Source organism: Spodoptera frugiperda, chromosome 21 (genome assembly GCF_023101765.2).
Source record: "Spodoptera frugiperda isolate SF20-4 chromosome 21, AGI-APGP_CSIRO_Sfru_2.0, whole genome shotgun sequence".
NCBI classification, from domain to species: Eukaryota; Metazoa; Arthropoda; class Insecta; order Lepidoptera; family Noctuidae; genus Spodoptera; species Spodoptera frugiperda.
This window is the reverse complement of record NC_064232.1, coordinates 2528745-2549383: the sequence shown is the minus strand read 5'-3', so window position 1 is coordinate 2549383 and position 20639 is coordinate 2528745. Positions and strand designations below refer to the sequence as shown.

The 20639-nt window shown below is 38.7% G+C and overlaps 1 long non-coding RNA gene and 1 other non-coding gene across 2 annotated transcripts in view; both read left to right on the top strand.

The window, feature by feature from the left end:
• LOC126912025 (uncharacterized) overlaps positions 1-20639 on the top strand; it is a 166943-nt gene that overhangs the window by 24660 nt on the left and 121644 nt on the right. The gene's annotated exons all lie outside the window — the stretch shown is intronic.
• Positions 13897-14058, top strand: LOC118280553 (U1 spliceosomal RNA). The gene has a single exon (XR_004784122.2). It is a non-coding gene; the product is annotated as a U1 spliceosomal RNA (small nuclear RNA).

The window sequence follows — 20639 nt, the reverse complement described above, 5'->3', positions numbered from 1 at the left end:
CATACCTATTCATCTTCATCATGAATATTCTAATTAATTTATTAATTTAACTAAAAAATCACGGTTTACCCACGTACATTAGGAGATGGAGAAATACTCTACTAGTTTCGAGTCACAGACAGAGCCTATGAGTGGCCACTGCTGACTAAAGTCCTCTTCTCATACGGAGAAGGTGTGAGACTTACGCGACGTCACCGCGTCTGCGCACGCTGCTTATGACGAAAAGTCAATCGAAAATAGTAGATCTTTTCTCCATTAATGTAGGTACCGTACTTGAGTAAACCGTGATTTTCATAGAATTTAGTACCGTATGTCTCGCGACAGTTATCTATTATATAAAAATAAGTCAGGTTTTCCTTCCTGATGCTATAATTTCAGAACAAACGAACCGATTTCCACGGTTTTGCATTCGTTGGAAAGGTCTCGGGTTCCGTGAGGTTTATAGCAAAGAAAATTCAAGAAAAAAAAAACATGGTGGCGAAACGGAGTTCGCCAGGTTTGCTAGTTTTATTATAAAAATATATGAATACAATTGATTGACCAACGTTGCGTTTAATAGTTGAACAATACGAGTATAAATAGCTAGAAAATCATTCAAAAGCTTCTCCCGCCTTGGGCGAGGCAAGAGGGGGTGTCAGATCTTCAGATCTTTATTGCCAATCACCTACCAGCTCCTGTTTTTCGAGCCGGAGACTCTGTAACCCGCTAATCAGTCTTGCATGACCGACCCCTTTCTAATGAGGCAGTCAGTAATTTTCACAAATATAAATCATCCAAACTAACAAAGCCGCCAGCTTGAAGTGGAATTGGGCTGGTCACGTCTGCCGCATGTCGGACGAGCGGTGGGCAAAACTCACTACTGAGTGGAGCCCGCTCAACGTCCACAGACGTCGCGGCAGGCCCAAAAGGAGATGGCGGGACGAACTCAACAGCTATAACAAGGATTGGCCGCAAAAAGCTTTAAACAGAGAGGAGTGGAAGGAAGGTAGGGAGGCCTTTGCCCTGCAGTGGGACGATCATGGCTGAAATCTAAATCTAAATCTAAACTAACAAAACGGCTGTTTCTTTAGAAAAAAAAACGTCGTGACATAATTATATCATATTGGAAACCGAAACGATTGCTTTGGAAACCAGGATTATGAGTCATGTAATAATCAATTACAATTTATTGCCTCAGTCTGGTATATATGTACACGCGACTTAAACTACTGATATTACTTATATACAAGATTTTAGGTGCGTGTGTTTGTTTGATGTACAATCGAATTTTGACACCATCCCTACTCTTCCCCCCCGTATGTAGAGCGCGTCGTGTTCCGCGCGCGCCTCAAAGAGCCATCAGACCACCACAGATGGGGCCCAGTCGGGCTGATGCCTGATCCGGAGCTGCGGACTACCTAGCGGGTTTACCGGGGCTCCGGCTCGAAAAGCAGGAGTAGGAACGTGTTGGTTTTTACACAGCATAAAACAAAGAAATCACCGAGATTACTGTATTTTTTTATTTTATAAGCCGGTAAACGATCAGACGGATTACCTGATGGTCAGCAATCGCCGCCGTCCATGGACACCCAAAACACCAAAAGCGTTACAAGTGCAATGACGACCTTTTGGGGTTTAGGAATTTAAGAGTTGTTGGGGAATCGGGGATGACAAAGCGAAGCGTTGTTTCACGCCGTTACTCTATGTGGCCGTGGTATCACTCCGGTCGAGCCGGGCCATTCGTGCCGAAGCATGGCTCTCCCACACTTAATGGAATATTTTACAAACAAAGTAACACTTAGAGACTAGTATACACTTTAGACAACCAATCTAAGTTTGCCCAACTGTAAACGTTAAATTTTATTGTCGTTTTGTAATAAATACAAAAATCAGGAAACTTAATAATTATACTTATTAACTACTAATTATGTACAAAACTACATCAGTTTTCTACTAAAATGACAACTTATATGAGTCGTTAAACTGTATTTAATATATGTAGTTTAATTGTAACTTTCATGAGAAGTCAAAGTCAAAGCCAAAGACCAGGAAGGCACTTTTGAACGTCAAAGCAAATATAATAATATTAACAATGTCTGTCTGTCGGTCAGTCCTCTAGTGAAGCTATTTGCTCGTTCTAAAGTGTAGATTCCTATGGAGAAGAACGAGCAAGAAACTCCATAGGTTACTCTTTTTGAAAAAGGTCGTGGTAGCCTGAAGGTTTAAGACGCCCGCTTCTCATGCATGAACCTGCGGATTCGAAACCTACCAACGGCAAGTACCAATGTGACTTTTTCTGAGTTATATGTACTTTCTAAGATTATTTAGACACCACTGACAAACGGTGAAGGAAAACATCGTGAGGAAACCTGGACTTGCCAACCCGCATTGAGCAAGCGTAGTGATTATGCTCAAACCTACTCCGTGCGGGAAGAGGCCTTGAGGCCTTCTTGGTTGCTGTACCAATTTGGGAACACCTAATAATTTAAAGTACAAACGTTGTATTCTATAGTATAAATAAATAGACACATTTAAAAACAAGCCTTTAATTTTCTTTTTGACAATTAATGGGTTAATGATTATGTATATAAAAATAAGTTGGGTTTTCCTTCCTGACGCTATAACACCAGATCGCACGAACCGATTTCCACGGTTTTGCAAAGAAGGTTCAAGAAAAATTTGTAGATACAGGTACTAGGCGATCAGATTTACAGAAGAAATGTTTCGTAATATTAGCGAGTGACCCCTGTAGTGTTGTGACACGTTTGTATGATTTATAAAATCAAGAACCATGCGACACCAAGTATTTAGTACCAATTTTTTTTAAACGTATTTTAAGCTGAAAGTTTTTGTAGACATTCTATTAAACCTGTATTCTTCAGTGCTTCTTGATGTATATGGGTATTTTGTTACACGCTGTATATCTCTACGGTTACCGGCATATACCAAAAAAAAAAACTACTAGGTACAAATCTAGACTTCGACAATCACATTTTAGTCTATCAATCATGATCTAGAACAATAAAAAACTAGATCTCCACTCATCAAGCAAGGCCACCCATCCAAAAACCAACCGCGACAAATGTCACTTAACCGCGTCTGATAAAAACTTGACATTTCATAATCTGTTTATAAATAACAATTGTTGTCCTTCTTACTCATATGTAAAAGGAGTGAGAGGTAATATTATACCTTCATAACTATTGCAGTTATGAATCAGTTTTCCTTAAGTTTTACTCAGAAATGTTAAAATCCGGACATCTACACCACATGAGCTGCTGTTTACATGTGAACATTAGCTCATGACGATACCTAAGTACGTGTGTCGCCTGGACAGCCACCGCTACCATCAGTCGACTGGACATCTACACTACATGAGCTGCTGTTTACATGTGAACATTAGCTCATGACGATACCTAAGTACGTGTGTCGCCTGGACAGTCAACCTCGCTACATCCTTGTTGACTGGACATCTACATTACATGAGCTGCTGTTTACATGTGAACATTAGCTCATGACGATACCTAAGTACGTGTGTCGCCTGGACAGTCAACCTCGCTACATCCCTGTTGACTGGAGATTGTCCATCTCTGCAGTGTTTAATTCAAACTGTTGAGTGTTTTATTATAAAGATTTATTAGTTACTTTCATTTAAGAATTGGTACAAGATTGAAGGACGTTGGAGAAAGGAAGATATACCGATGTATTGAAATGTTTTATACTCACAAATGCAATAATGCTTGGTGTTTGTAATCTGATCTATTGTTCGAATTGGATTTTATTTTATTTTATACTAAGGCAAGACTGTTCGTCTGATGTATTTGAAAGGATTAAGTGGAACATGTACATAATTAAGAAACATATATAATTTAATACATTTTATAACCCTAATGGTTTTTGGTTGCTGTATTTATAGTAAAAAAATATAAATAAATAAAAAAGTGTGAGAACCATGCTCCGGCACCACTGGGCCGGCTCGACCGGAGTGATACCACGGCCTCACAGAAAACTGACGTGAAACAACGCTTGCGTGGTGTTTCATTGTGTATGTGAGCGTACCGGAGGCCCAATTATACCCCCCTTCCCAATCTTCCTAAACTCCAATTCCTTAACAACCCTTAAATTCCTAACCCCCAAAAGGCCGGCAACGCACTTGTAACGCCACTGGTGTTTCAAGTGTCCATGGGCGGCGGCGATGGCTTACCATCAGGTGACGTTACGTCTGTTCGTTTACCGGCTTATGCCATAAAAAAACTTTTTGTTTGTTTTTTTTTTTTTAAACGCTGTTGTTTTTAGTTGTTTTCATATGTATTTTTAGTGTGCCTTACTCTAAATGACTGCACGGTTAGTGCGGTGGCTGGGCAACTGGCTGCCACGGGTAGCGGGTTCGATTCCCGCACGGAGCAACTCTTTGTGTGATCCACAAATGGTTGTTTCGGGTCTGGGTGTCATGTATATGTGAACTTGTATGTTTGTTAACGCACCCACGACACAGGAGAAAATCCTAGTGTGGGGCAACGTTTTTAAAAAAAAATCGACGCTTGCACATAGCAACTAATCTGACAATATGTATATTTAATTTATGCATATTATACAATAATAGAGCTACTTTATACATATGTAAATAGTGACTCAGAATTTCTCAAACGTAATAATCATATTAATCGAGGTAGTTTATTATTATCTTAGAATCAATCGAGTTTCCAAGAAAGGCTATAAGGTGCCTTCTCAGTCTGTCTGAATTATGACCAGTATATAGCAATAGGCTCACCTACTATTACATGGTTTCCTCACATTGTTTTTCCTTCACCGCTTGTCAGTGGTGTCTAAATAATCTTAGGAAGTACATAATATATTTAATTTAATGTAAATAATAATGGTATTTTTATGTTTGTATCTACTGTAGATCCTGGCTTACAGGAGTTGCAGCGTTGGATGTGGCGGGCTCGTTCCATTAAAAAAAAGTGCAAATAATTTGGAAAGAGTCACTTTGGTACTTACCGTTGGTAGGTTTCGAACTCACATGCATAAAAAGCGGGCGTCTTAAATCGACACCACCCATCATCGTTGTGTTTGCGTTGTGTGAGTGAGGTTACCAGAGGCCCAATTCCCCGCTTCCCAATCTTCCCAATCCCCGATTCCCGAACAACAACCCTTAAATTCCTAACCCCCTAAAAGCCGGCAACGAACTTGTAACGCTTCGCGTGTTTCATAACAAAAATCACACATCAACAGCCTATAAGTGGCCACTGCTGACCAAAGGTCTCTTCTCGCTCGTAGAAGGACTGAGCATTAATCACCACGCTTGCTCAATGCAGGTTGGCCCTGCCACCACAATATGTTATTATTATACACGGTGTAACAAAAAGAGGGGGAGGTTTCTAGATAACATAACAATAGATACGGGAAGGGATTTTTAAACTCATGTTTTCATGGAACGAAGTTATGAATTTTTCCAATATTTTATTCAATATTCATGCGAATTAAAATTAGATAGATAAGGTACTAGGCGATCAGATTTACAGAAGAAATGTTTCGTAATTAGCGAGTGACCCCTGTAGTGTTGTGACATGTTTGTATGATTTATAAAATCAAGAACCATGCGACACCAAGTATTTGGTACCAATTTTTTTAAACGTATTTTAAGCTGAAACTTTGTGTAGAGATTCTATTCAACCTGTATTCATGTATATGGGTATTTTGTTACACGTTGTATAGTTATGTTTTATCCAATTGCTATGGACAGGCCACGTGCCTTGAGTGGCTGTAATGGCGTCGCCACAGACTATAAATATCTACGTCATTGTGTGGGCGTCAACAAATGCAAGAATAAGTTGTTTATTAAAATGTTTTATACAGTTTATTGAGTTGGTTGGGCTTTGTTATTGAGAAAACTAAAGGGAAGATGACGGGGTATGAAATTTAAAAATCTATTTAGTCCGTCAGTTAGGTAATGAAAAAATGTTATACACGTATTTTTTAAGTTTTTCATATAACAATACTTGGATAATACGAATCAAAGTTTAGAAGTGGGATGGGAGCAAATACGTAAATTTCTACGTATAAAACGTTCCTTGAAGTGACGAAAGGAGGTATTTGTTTTTTTGGAAGAATATAAAAAATACAATATGTCTTATATTTAAAAATAATCTAAAAGACGTCAATAAATTTTCAGAAATCCGAAAAGGTATAGACTTTACCCAACTCAGGAATCGAACCTGAAACTGTGCCTGAAATTCCATTGTAGTCGAATTTGTAGTGACTTGACCAACGTGTTAATTAAAAATCTACATATAAAATAACAATACTAAACTCATTACACAAACAAAACAAATCAGTACCTAGACTGCCTAGGTACCAGGTAATACCTAGGTCTTGTAACATTCTAGTGTTTTAACCTTGAACACTAGATCTAGACTGATTCGCCTACAGTTCATTAGATATACGTTTTCTTTGTGTTTATGAGTCTATTAGTAGTTCTACATACTCGTATTTGCCCGTGACTTCGCCCGTAATAAGTATGAAAATAAAAAAAATATTTGAAGAAATCTTATCTTAGCCCATAATAGTTCACAGCTGAATTTATGTGCCTTCTCTAAATAAGAAGGTTGGAAATAATCCCCATGCTTGGCCGAAATGTCTTTTTTTTTGAGGGGGGTAAATCATTCAATGACTACTCCCGCCTTGGGCGAGGCGAGAGGGAGTGTCAGACTCTTACTGACTAAAAACCACCCCGTTCCTACTCCTGCTTTTCGAGCCGGAGCCCCGGTAAACCGGCTAAGTAGCAGCTCCAGATATCGTGGTTTAATTACTGATCTCAATCCAAAATCTTTAGATTTAGGGTACTTGTCCACCAGAAATGTGCTGTTGCTACGTTGCTGTGGATGCCTTTGGCGTGGTTTGGCTACCACCAATCATATTCATTGGTACACATAGCTAAGTTTAGAAAATAAGGTGTGGTCTATTTAGTTTTGCCTACTGCAACTGCAACGCATACGCATTAGGAAATGATGATTGATGACCAATCTTGAAATATTATGTAATGTAATAAATTATTCAATTTCCACGCGCATTATAACATATAAATCGTGCGTCATTTTGTTTTCTTTTTTGGATATCCGGCTCCAACCCCTTTAAAAAGGTCGTGCGAGGCCACAGGCGATGATATTACATACTATAAGTAGCATAAACACTCTATAAACATTTGTTCTGAAAAACATTTCGACTGATTGACTGCCTCGTACGAGTGGTCGGATATGGGGTCTCGTGGTCGATTCCTGGTTCGGGCAAAGTATTGTTGGGCTTTTTCAGTTTTTCGAATAAAATCTCTGTAGTCTGTAGTAGCACGGAGTCTGGAATTGTGTATGGCAATAGGCGCACTGCCTATTACATGGGACTTATAACACAAATGGTTTTGCATTCGTTGGAAAGGTCTCGAACTCCGTGAGGCTATGAGAGAAAAGCAGGAAAACAGGGAAAATAATTGTTGGTGAAACGGATTTCGCCTGGTTTGTTAGTGGTTATATACATATATTTAAATGCTTCGGTATTCTGGGCTATTTTTATGCACTTGTTGCTGGTAGTATTAACAAATAAAGCCGTTGTGGTCACCGGTGACCAACGTTAGCGGAGGATTTGCCTTCAACAGTTTTCTATTGGCAGTCAAAGACTTAAACATATTGATCTGTGAGGTTTCGAGAACTGATCTTGGCAGATGGTTATAGATATTTATGGTTACATACAGTATGTTAACTAACAGAGGGCGTTCCTGTTAACCCGCAATTGTACAGCATCCATACACGTTAAAAAAATATTACCATTCAAAAACAAAACAATTTTATTTTAAATTTGAAAATATTCACCAAAAATTTTAAATCGATACGTAAAAGAAACACTCTGTGCATGCGTAGTTGAAGAAAGGCAAGTGCATTATATTGCTTATTTTTCTATGCTGATATTTTTATCTTAATCTATTAATGTTATAGATAAACGAGTTTAAAGGAACGCTCTCTGTTAGTTAACATACTGTATATTTGAATGCTTCGGTACACTGGGTAATTTTTAAACATTTGTAGTCGAGGTGCTGGTTAAAAAGTATTAATTTACTATGTTATTTATACATATATGCTACTTATAAACATACTATAAATAGTAAAGTCACTCTGATAGCAATTTGTTCTGAACTTTCACCCCGTCATCAGAGATCGGATAGACCAAGAATCGAGAGAAAGCAGTCCAATTGTAACAGCAAGTCATAATCCAAATCTAGACTAGTATGTTATATAATGCCTAACTCTTTAGTCTAGTAGTTACAAGTCTCACTACCGGGCTGAACATCCTAAGGTCAAATAGCAAGGATTTTTTTTATGACGTCACGTCTTTTATCCCCGAAGGGGTAGGCAGAGGTGCACATTATGGCACGTAATGCCGCTATACAATGTACATCCACTATTCACAATTTAAGTTGTAAGTCCCGTGTAATAAGTGGTGAGCCTATTGCCATATACTGGGCACATTTCCAGATTCCGTACTACTATTGAGAAATTTTTGAAAAACCGATAAAAGTCCATTAAAACTTCGGCCGACTCGGGAACCCAACCCGAGACCCCTTGGCCGGCAGTCGCACTTGCAACCACTCGGCCAACGAGGCAGTCGCATACATTGTATAGTGGCATTACGTGCCGTAACGTTCACCCTTTTTTATGGAATAGGTTGCAAACGAGCAGTCAAGTCATATGCTGGTAAGCGATCAGCGCAAGATCTGCCCATTGACACCCGCAACACCAGAAGAGTCACAGGTGCGTTGCCGGCCTTTTAAAAAGGAGTATGTTGTTTTCTTGAAGGTTTGAAGGTCGTATCGGTTCGGAAATACCGCCAACGACAGCTCATTCCACAGTTTTACTGTGCGAGGCAGAAAGTTTCGCGAGAAGCGCACAAATTCCTTGGGGATAAAAAGCGTGTCGTTGATATTGTCGCAAGTTAAGAAGATGGATGGCAAAGTAATCTAGCTGTATGGAGACAGCAGAGTAGAATACATTTCTCAACAGTCACCACCTCTACTTTTGCCCTGGGTGTCAAACGTCAGGCTAAAGGAACTTCGTATTAAACAGAGATAGGTTAGCAGCGCTCTTTGTTTTTTTTTTAATGATATACTTAAGTCGCTATGCGAGCTAATGGATCACCTGATGGTTAGCAATCGCCGCCGCCTATGGACAACGCATTTATAATATTCGCATTTGTAATATTAGTAAGAATTAAGATAATATTCTAAATATGTCACCTATCAGCTTTCTCTAAAAAAAATTGCTTAACCCATGCACCGAACCCACGACCCCGTCAGTTTTCAACAATAAACTTTTGACTATTGTACGGTACTGAGACTGTTTTGTTAAACAGTCTCATCAATCAAAACCATACCGCTTAAGATTCAATCTGGTCACCCATCCGATCGCGGACCGGTTTTACGATTGCTTAACCTACGTTGCCGGCATGCGAAATTAAGGTATGAGGCATTGCGACCTAGTTTTCTTAAACATGTTATAAAGTGTATAAGATGTTTAAGAGTAATACACCACCCTTGGTAATATAAAGGGTGCCTTGAATAAGGATGATGACTGGGTCAAAAATAAATTATTACAACTTTTCAATACAATAAAATATTTAAAAATAATCACACTCTCATTCATAGATGAACTACTTAATTTTCGAGTTTTTCTAGCTAAATTTTTAGAAATAAGTCTGCTATTTGCCGTCAAAAACTTATGACGTCATAATAGAGTATTTCATACAAAGTTCATAGAAAATATCGTTTTTGACGTTTCGAAAAAAGTATTGAATTTGACTAGTAGGAAACAATACATGCCTATTCTACACAACCATGTAAGTGAGGTTACCGGAGACCCAATTACCTCCCTTCCCAATAAATCACTGAATTACCTAAGAGTCATATCTTATGTGTACATAAGATAACATAAAGTATGGGAGAGCCATGCTTCGGCACGAATGAGCCGGCTCGACCGCAGTGATACAAACCGACGTAAAACAATTTGCGTTGTTTGATTGGCCCAATGGGCCCAATTACCCCTCTTCCTAATCTTCCCAAACTCCAATTCCCCAACAACCCTTAAGTACCTAAACCCCAAAAGGCCGGCATCACACTTGTAACGCCTCTGGAGTTTCGGGTATCCATGGGGCGATTGCTTGTATCACCTGATGTTAAGCAATCTGCGCCTCTCATGGACACCCGCTACATCAAAGGAGTTGCAAATACATTGCCAGTCTTATGAGGGTTAGGGATTGGGGAGATTAGGGAGGGGAGAAATAATTAGGCCTACCATGTTTTTAACAACAATAATTTAAGCTATATTTTAAGTATATCAGGTAAATAAAAGACTTATAAAAAGAAACATTATAGATTTATAAAATACTAGCGGACCCGATAGACGTTTTAGCTATATTTTAAGTATATCAGGTAAATAAAAGACTTATAAAAAGAAACATTATAGATTTATAAAATACTAGCGGACCCGACAGACGTTGTCCTGTCTACACGTCTTTAATTTGAAAATTTGTCGGATCCAATGTAAAACATTCCAAAATCAACAACTACTAATAAATTAAAAATTAATTAAAAAAACATTGTCCAGCGGACAAAATTGTGAATCTAAACCATTTATTCTGTCAATCTGATCCCCTTGAACCTGTGTAACTAATTTTGAATCACGCGGCGGCGCGATTTGAAAAATTCATAACTTGGTACTATGAAAAAATTAGTTTAAAAAAGCGTATCGTTTGTTATGTCATCTAGAAGCCGTGTACTTGATATATATACCCCCTTTTTGTTACACGTTGTATAAAGATAAAAAGTTCGACCCATAAACCGCTCATCCGTGACAGCTTCCATTCAATTCGTTCATTCATTCATTCAATCGCTTGCTTCACTTTTACATTGTTGTGAACCGGCATCCATTGACCCGGTTGACAAAATTGACATTCTTTTATTGATTTCTGCATACAATTTTGAATATAGTGACTAGAAATGGATACAATGACTTTTAGATTAGATTAGATTTCAGCCATGATCGTCCCACTGCAGGGCAAAGGCCTCCCTACCTTCCTTCCACTCCTCTCTGTTTAAAGCTTTTTGCGGCCAATCCTTGTCATAGCTGTTGAGTTCGTCCCGCCATCTCCTTTTGGGCCTGCCGCGACGTCTGTGGACGTTGAGCGGGCTCCACTCAGTAGTGAGTTTTGCCCAATGACTTTTACTTACTAAAAAAAACTACTTACTCTAATATTAGAGCTGTGGACTACCTAGCTGGTTGCCGGGGCTCCGGCTAGAAAAACAGGAATAGGAACGGCGTGGTTTTTAGTCAGTAAGAGTTTGACACTCCCTCTCGCCTCGCCCAAAGCGGGAGAAGTCATTGGATAATTATTTCACCAGTGAAGTTATAAGTTCCATGTAATAGGGAATGAACGTTTTGCAATACTTATACCGGACACGAATACAAACTTCGTGCATTTACTAAGATCCAAAACTCGTTTAATATTTTACCTTATTTGAGGGGGGAAACCATGCAATGACTAACTTCTCCCGCCTTGGGTGAGGCGGGAGGGAATCTTACTGACCAAAAATCACCCCGTTCCTACTCTTGCTCCGTGCCGGTGTATTACAGTTTTCAAAACTTATTAATCTATACTATAATACTATATATCTATACTATATAATATATAATATATATATATAATATTATAAAGCTGAAGAGTTTGTTTGTTTGTTTGTTTGTTTGAACGCGCTAATCTCAGGAACTGCTGGTCCGATTTGAATAATTCTTTTTGTGTTGAATAGTGCATTTATCGAGGAAGGCTATAGGCTAAAAAACATCACGCTATCACCAATAGGAGCTAAGCAGAGCGGGTGAAACCGCGCGGAAGTAGCTAGTTTACTATAAAGGTACAACTTACTAACTACAAAACTGTGACAAACAGCAGGATGTGACGTGGTTATTGCGTATATGGATCGAACGCGCCGTCGCCATGCGTACACGCATGTTATTAGACAACTACATAAATGTACCAGTTGCCCATTTTGTATGATGATTTTGAAATCGACACGGTACCATGGATTACTGCTTAATGATCTACATTGTAAATAATGTGTTTTCACTTTTAACGAGTTGGTGGTTTCTATTCCCGGGTCAGGTAATCAGACTTGCGGATGGCCTAGCGGGTTACAGGGGCTCCAGCTCGAATTAATAATTTTTTTTTTTTTTTTGAGGGGGGGAAATCATCTATTGGCTTCTCCCGCCTTGGGCAAGAACTGTTAAATTGTAAAAACAGTTGACAGTTCCGGATATGAGAAAGAGTACTTTGAAATATCAAGATCTTCCATCCTCACAAAATCCGAACACTTTATAATGATACTAATTTTTATAGTATCTTACTCTTGATTTTATTGTAACTTTCGTGAGACATACTAAATTAATTATTATGTTATCGGCTTACTCAGACGATTCCAGACAGAGGGCGCGATGGGCGCGACAATCGCCGCGTCGTGTGTCGCGGAATGCAACTCATGAACATGAGCCTCTAGCATGGCTTGAAACTAGTCGAGTTCCTCGTCAAAACAGTACGTGAGTAAGCCGATAACATAATATCTTACTCTTATTTTTATAGGCAGGACTGCTCGTTTTTGTCAAATGTACTTGACCTTGTTTAAAGGTTGTGTTGTGTTGTGGATGCGTTTGGCTTCCACCAATCATATTTGTTATTACAATAGCCTAATACTAAAGCAAACGAACTCAGCTAAGCTATGTTTTTTTAAATAGAAAGATGCGTACTATTGATGGCTTACCCACTATCAAAACATGGCATACGCACAGCTACATAGCTTAGTATCAGTGGAAACGGTCACATAGTTTCACAGCTTAGTTATTACATCTTCGTAGCATAGTTACATAGCACATCTCTGGTGGAAAAAAAAATTAGCTCACAAAGTCAAATTAGCACTTAAGAAGGACACACATAATTATGATGGTATACTTATGGTGTGGTTATGAAACATCTCACAGTTTGATGACGTGTCTGCCCCAGTTAAATAGTTAACTAAATAGTTAAAACAATGGTTGACTTTGTTTGTAGGGTGAGTAATAAACTGGTTTGTCTTGAGGCGTTTCACGTTTTACTGGTTTGATGGTTACATAGCAACAACACGCCTTTTATCCCCGAAGGGGTAGGCAGAGGTGCACGTTATGGCACGTAATGCCGCTATACAATGTACAACCACTTTTCACCATTTGTGTTATAAGTCCCATGTAATAGGCGGTGAGTCTATTGCATATAGAATATCTTAGACTCATTTTAACCGAATTATTTAAGTTGAGAGAAATACTACGATTTATTGAAACTACACATGAATTCATAGACTTTTATAGTACCGTCAATATATGGTTTGGACGGAATGGATTGAAAAGCACCTACATTTGTAGCATTTAATATATTCAATTTCTTATTTCATATTTCTCTCTTTAATATCGGTCATTATCCCTTAACAAAATATATTCTACATCTTCATAATTGCGTATTGGGTATAAAATTTACAGTAAGTATTTTTCCTGTAAATACCAAGTATCAAAAGAAGAATATTAGTTCTAATAGTCATTTCTTTAAGAACCAAATTTAATAAAACCATGTAAACAGTACCAAAATACTCCATTTGCCAAGTTGCTAACAATAGTCAATAACCTTCAGAAAACAGGGGCATTCAGATGTCAGGGACGAGGAGGGGTGGGTAACACGAAGGGGAGATTTTAGTTCGGAATTCGCAACTAGATGGCGTTAGTAAAATACGTCACATTTCTGAATCGCGGTGTTAAGATTCTCCGGCGTGGAACGACCCTCGCGGCGCGCGCTGTGGAACGCATACTTACCTGGCATAGGGGACACCGTGATCAAGCAGGCGGTTCCCCCAGGGCGAGACCCTCTCATTGCACTGCGATTGGGTTGACCCCTGCGATTATCCCTAATGCGGATAACTCGGATGCGTAATTTTTGGTAGTGGGGACTGCGTTCGCGCTGTCCCCCCGGAATTCATTAAAAAATATGGTTCATCTACTCAGAGTAGATTTAATAAATCATACATAGGGAATCCAATCCGGACTATCCGTAATCCGAAAAATCCGGATATCCGTACATTTTTACTCGAGTTGTCAATCCGGATTCGAAAATCAAATCCGCGGATTTTCTGAATAATAAGAAATCGTAATTCGCAATGACATTATCACGCGTATGTTCGGCTCGCGTCCTCCAGAGGTAGTGTTGGTTATTCCGCTTAATATAATTCGGCTAATAAATCGATTAAAAACAGTTAATAGTCATTAATAGCCAACTATGGATGATACTGTTAATGTTATTTTAGTGATTGGAAACTTCCCTTCATGGTTTTCAGGCTTAGTAATGTCAGATTAGACTTAATTTTCATCATCTTTCTTTATCTTTTTTTTTTTTTGAGGGGAAAAATCATCCAATGACTTCTCCCGCCCTAGGTGAGGCGAGAGGGAGTGTCTTCTTCTGCTTTGAGCCGGAGCCCCGGTAACCTTTTACGTTGTCCGCAGCTCCGGGTCGGGCATCAGCCCTGCTTGGCCCCATCTGTGGTGGTCTGGCTCTTTGAGGCGCGCGCGGAACGCGACGCGCCGCACGCACGGGTCTGGTTCTGGTCGGGCGGCGAGCTACCCTTGCTCGCCGTCCGCAGACCCGCACTTACGGTGGCCGGAGATCGTCACGCGATCCCCGACGCCCGGAGTGTCTACTGCGGCGGCTAGGACGTGAGGAGGATCGTTCTCTCACGCGCTCCGTCTCCTCCTTAGCTAGCATGACTGCTTCGCAAAAGGAGGAGACGGCGTCCCATCCCCCCTCGCTCCGCACCATGGCCTGAACCAGAGCCGGAAGCGAGAGGTCACCGTCGCCGATCACATCCCTAAGGACACGGCGGTGCTCAGCCCATGCAGGGCACACCGCTACTGTATGCTCCACCGTGTCCTCTGGGTAGTCCTCGCAATGCCGACACCCGGGCGTTTCCTCCCGCCGAATCCGAAACAGGTACCTACCGAAACTTCCTTATCCGGTAAGCACCTGCGTCAGGCGGTAGGTGAGGACACCATGGCGCCTCTCTAGCCACTCCTCAAAGAGGGGACTTACCGCTGCTATAACAGCGAGCCCAATCATCTTTCTTTATCTATACTAATATTATAAAGCTGAATGAAGAGTTTGTTTGTTTGTTTGAAAGCGCTAATCTCCAGAACTACTGGTCCGATTTAAATAATTATTTTTGTGTTGAATAGTGCATTTATTGAGGAAGGCTATAGACTATAAAACATCACGCTATGACCAATAGGAGCCAAGCAGAGCGGGTGAAACCGCGCGGAAGTAGCTAGTAGTAAATAAATGTGCACTTTAAAACTAATCTGTAGGTCTACTCTAATTCAAAGAAAACGAAGTTTTGTCCAAAACTTCGCAGATTTCGTACTACAATTTTATTCTATTTATTGCGAACTTTCGGGAACCAAAATAAACGAATGAAATGAAGATAAATAAATAGGTTTTGATATGAAATTAAAAATAAAACGTTATTTCAAGTAATTCTATTAGTAAATCAAGAAAACCTACGGCCGAAGATTAAACGAAATTTCGGATTCGAGAACCGGAGTAGGCTCAAAAATGTTCAATCAGCTATTTACATTAATTTTTGGTAATTAGATTTATTAGTTTTTTTTTAATTCCTAATCAGTCATTTAGTTTTTTATTTATTGCTCAAAAATAATTTTCTGCCTAATTACTGCTAGAAACACTGGATTCTTCAAAATCTCCTAAGTTTGGTACATCGATTGGATCGGACGCTAACGGATTTATTTCTGGTGTATTAAGAAGTACAGGTTCATTACAGTCACAGGATATTTCATCGATTTCTGATGTTGGATATAAAAAACTTCATATTATTAAACTAACATAAGTAGATTTGTTTATTTTCATGAAAAATCCGTAAAATCCGGATAATCCGGATTGGACCAAAAATCCGTTCTTAAAAATCCGGATTTTCAAAACACGGCGGATTTGCATTCTCTAATCATACATAATATTATAGAGGATAAAAAGATTTTCGATTTGACTGAATTCACAATTTCCAGCAATATTCTCAAACTACTTCGTTTTCATAGAAAGACTATTTTATCATCTATACTAATATTATAAAGCTGAAGAGTTTGTTTGTTTGTTTGTTTGAACGCGCTAATCTCCGGAACTACTGGTCCGAATTGAATAATTCTTTTTGTGTTGGATAGTGCATTTATCGAGGAAGGCTATAGGCTATAAAACATCACGCTATGATCAATAGGAGCCGAGCAGAGCAAGTGAAACCGCGTGGAAGTAGCTAGTCTAAGATATTTCATGTTCACTATAGAAAAATATCACGCATAAGGCGTGTTATTTTTTATTTTTCTTTAGAGGGGTAGAAAAAACATAGGGTAGATGACTAATTTTTATTTTAATGTCCGTCTTGTAGATGGTTTTAAAATATTAGACCTGTATATTTTATTTTCTTACATAAACAAATACTTTTGAAGATAAACATCGATTTGAAATATCGCGTGACGTCATTTCTAAGTACATTTTACACGTAGAAATGACGTATTTGCTCCCGCTCCTAAAATCTGATTCGTTTTATCTAAGTATTGTTATCTTATATGACAAAATAAAAAATACGTGTCTAATATTTTTTCATTTCCTAACTGACGGACTAAATAGATTATTAATTTCCATACCCCGTCATCATCCCTATTATTACTGAAAATTATGTAAATGGGAAGACATTATGGCCGCCATAAGTTAATAAATTATTCACTTCGTTTTATTATAGTTACCTTGTTATAAATGATTAACATCTTTTACCAGTATAACACCATAACGTAATTTGCTTTTAACTTTAAGATAATCTTTACACAACACTTAGTTTACAGGTTAGAGGAAAGTTCCAGCTACATAATATAACATCACGCTTGTTAATTAAAGGAGATTACAGCACAGTAATAGGGTTTTAATAGGCTAGTTTCCAACTAGTCAAATTCAATACTTTTTTCTAAAGGTCATAAACGATTATTAGTAGGTACTTGAGAAGGGGTATTTACCATGTTTATTTATGTTTATGAGTTTCCGATATTCCGACATTCAAACTCATAGACTTAAATAAACATGGTAAAATCCCGTCTCAAGTTCTAATGATAGTGTTAATGACCATGCCAGTTTAAAGACTTATTAAATAGTGCGTTTTGACGTCATCAGATTTTTGACGTCAAATAGCTGACTTATTTCTAAAAAAATAACTAGAAATATTCGAAAATTAAGTAGATTATCATTTTATGAATAAAAGTGAGATTATTCTTTAAGATTTTATGAGTGAGTGACGAAATTAACCAATTTTAAATAATAAGTTTGAAAGTTTGAATGCGCATTAAGCTAGCGTGGTGATTAATAGACATTCTTTTTCCGTGTGAAAAGAGGTCTTTGCTCAGCAGTGGACACTTATAGGCTATTGGATGTGATGTGACGACTTGACGAGACTACAGTACTCTTAGTACGAGTTTGTTTTTTAAAACCTTTTTGTCCTATTTTTTGAAGGGATCAATCATACATTGATTTCTCCCGACTATGGTGAGGTGAGGGAAGGTTTCTTAACAAGGTCTGGTTTATAAGAGAACGTTCCTATACGAGCCTTGTCAGTTGTGATTATAAGGCTCTCAAAACACCCACGGGATGAGTAAGGATGGTGATAAAAGTACTAGTCTGCCCTCACAAGGATGTCAACCATACCATATTTGCCTATAAACTGCTTTCAATAATCACCTATGTACATATACACGGTGTAACAAAAAGGGGGTATACATATCAAGTGTACGGTTTCTAGATAACATAACAAACAATACGGGAAGGGTTTTTAAACTCATGTTTTCATGGTACAAAGTTATGAATTTTCCAAATTTTGCCGGCGCGAGATTCAAAATTAGGTAGATAGGTACTAGGCGATCAGATTTACAGAAGAAATGTTTCGTAATTAGCGAGTGACCCTACTGTAGTGTTGTGACACGTTTGTATGATTTGAAATCAAGAACCATGCGACACCAAGTATTTGGTACTAATTTTTTTTAAACGTTTTTTAAGCTGAAACTTTGTTTAGAGATTCTATTCAACCTGTATTCATCAGTGCTTCTTGATGTATATGGGTATTTTGTTACACGTTGTATATAGACACATATTCGCGTTGGTTATACCCAAACTGGTACTGCGACCTGCGAGCATGACGCAATGTAAACATAGTAACTTTCCAACATAGTACATAATATACATATTTGTATGTAATAGCTTTCTGCCAGTTGCTAGAGACTGCAGAGTAGAACACGTTTGTCCCTTTTTAAGGTCCCGTAGCCAAATGGCAAAAAACGGAACCCTTATAGATTCGTCATGTCTGTCTGTCCGTCCGTCCGTCCGTATGTCACAGCCATTTATTTCCGAAACTGTTGGGCCTACATAGTTGAAACTTTGTAGGTTGATGTATTTCGGTAACCGCTATTCGAATTAAAATTAATGAATTTAAAAATTAAAGGCGGCACTCCATACATGGAACTGATTCAAAAAAAAAATATTTTAACTAACATATCCGTGATCGGTGTCTATGTATAGGTCTTTAAAAAATACATTAAGGTTCCTAAAACCATTTTTCGTCAAAATCAACCGATTGAAAGTTGCTTCCAAAGTGGAAAAATGAGTGTCCTCGCCCTCTAACTTTTAAAATAAGAGAGTGAGAAAACTAAAAAAAATATATGCTGTAGATTTCAATACAAAACTAACAGCGAAAATTGGTTTGAACCAGATATCGTTATTAGTTTTTAAGAAATAAAACATTTTCAAAAACCGCAAATACATACCCGTTTTCCCAAATTCCAGCTATTACTGAGAATTTAAATTATTTTGTTTGATTCCATCAATAATGGGTAAGTTAGTAATTCTTTGCCGGAGTCTGTGTTTCCTGATGGGTATAACCTGGGTGTCTTCAAAGCTCGAGTGAATAGGTTGCTTATGGGCAGACGTGCTCCATCGTAGGCCGCATCATCACTTACCATCAGGCGAGATAGCGGCCAAACGTCGACCCATCAAATGTAAAAAAGTATGATTCATGATAAGTTTAGGTGTGTAATTTTATTTCAATTTTGTGTGGATTTAGTGAGCGAAACCGAACAACTTACAGCGATCCGTTACTAATAATAATTGTGAATGTGAATTTGTTGGTTTGTTTAACCTTATTTGACGTACGGTACCTTTTTATTTCAAAGTATGTAGTACTTATTATCAAAAATGAAATAGTAATGCAAGTTTGTAAGCAATAGGTTCATTTCATACATTATAAGTGGAGGAGAGCAATGCTTCGGCACAAATGGGTCGGCTCGACCGGAGTGATACCACGGCCTCACAGAAAACCGACATGAAACAACGGTTGCGTTGTTTCGTCATGTGAGTGAAGTTACCGGAGACCCTATTACCCTCTCCCCAATTCCCGAATCCTACACAATCGTCAAGCTAACTTCAACTTTTGAGTGTGGGAGAGCCATGCTTCGGCACGAATGGGCCGGCTCGACCGGAGTGATACCACGGCCTCACAGGAAACCGACATGAAGTTGTTTCATGTCGGTTTACTGTGGTTGCGTTGTGTTTCGTTGTGTGAGTGAGGTTACCGGAGGCCCAATTGCCCCCTTCCCAATCTTCCCCATCCCCGATTCCCGAACAACAACCCTTAAATTCCTAACTCCCAAAAAGCCGGCAACGGACTTGTAACGCCTCTGGTGTTTCAAGTGTCCATGAGCGGCGGCGATTGCTTACCATCAGGTAATACGCCTGCTCGATTACCGGCGTGTTTCATAAAAAAAAACTAACCTTACCCCCTAAAAGGATGGCAACGCATTTTCTAACACCTCTTATGTTGTGGGTGTCCATGGCCGGCACCAGGTGGTGGCTTGTGGTTCTACGAGATGAACTAAGGGGGAGGTCTTTGTTCAACAGTGGACGTCTTCCGGCTGATGATGATGACGATGATGGCACCGATTGCTTACCATCAGGGTGATCCGTCAATTAGAGTACCAGTTTATCCCATAAAAAATAAATGACGTTATTAATCCTACTAAACGCGGGTAAACCCATATGCAACAATTAGTTAAATTTTAAACCATCGGGCATTACACTATAACAAAACAGTTAGTCAACACAAAAGCCGGTTAAATTTTAACTCAAACAGTTTATAACCTGTCGTTGAACTCGCAAAAGATTTGACAATTGATATTGTAATCCATTGTCAAGTTAAATTAACAATTACAAGCTATTGTTGGTTAAAAAGGGCCGTAAAACCGCACTGAGTAGAATATATTAGTCACCACCTCTACTCTTCCCGTGGGTATCACATACCCGATTAGCGGGTGTACTGTTTTTTAGATAACACATAAGTCACTGTGATTTAAAAACTGTTGGACTTCGATGTTTTTATATTTTCTGATAACAGTAGGACGTCGATTTTAAGAATAACGTGTATAAGATAACAATGCTCAAATAAAACGAATCAAATATTAAGA